We start from the raw sequence: 826 nt of genomic DNA on the forward strand, positions 1-826 counted from the left end.
CAGACAGAGAGAGACATAGAGACAGAAAGCGAGAAATCACCCCCCAGGGGGGATGGTCACGCCGCAATCCCTTCTCCTCCATTCTCCTCTCGGGATCTTGGGCACGCACGCACATGCGCCCGGCGTGAGTTTTAAGCCACCGGGTCCGGGACACGAACCGCGGTCGACTATGTGGGAGTCCAGCGACATAGCCATTACGCTAACTGCTGGTTCCCAAATAGGGCAATCTTCAAGTGGAAATGTTTGTTCAGTAGTGTGTCATCCAATTCCTCAGGTTTTACAGTGATTTGATTCCTCCCTGCATAGGCAGTCTTCTCTGAAATAACTTTCTATTTTTGAGATAGATTTTTGCTATAGGACATGAGAGAGACAGAGAGAGAGAACGTGAGAAATCCCCCAGTAGGATGGCCACACCTCAATTCTCCTCTGAATTTTGGGCCCGCTTTCACATGCACCTGGCATGAGTTTCAAGCCACCAAGTCCATGGTTGGCCATGTGGGAGTCCAGCATCTTGACCACTATGCCAATTACTGGATCCCAAAATAACTTTTTTAAAAATTATTACACACATGTTGATTAAGATAAGCCTAGGGAACCAGCAGTTAGCGTAATGGCTATGTCGCTGGACTCCCACATAGTCGACCGCGGTTCATGTCCCGGACCCAGTGGCTTAAACCTCACGCCGGGCGCGTGTGCGTGCATGCCCAAGATCCCGAGAGGAGAATGGAGGAGAAGGGATTGCGGCGTGACCATCCCCCCTGGGGGGTGATTTCTCGCTTTCTGTCTCTATGTCTCTGTCTGTCTGGCGAGCGCACGCGTCCTACAG

This window comes from Tupaia chinensis, unplaced genomic scaffold, assembly GCF_000334495.1.
Source record: "Tupaia chinensis unplaced genomic scaffold, TupChi_1.0 Scaffold000591_1, whole genome shotgun sequence".
NCBI classification, from domain to species: domain Eukaryota; kingdom Metazoa; phylum Chordata; class Mammalia; order Scandentia; family Tupaiidae; genus Tupaia; species Tupaia belangeri.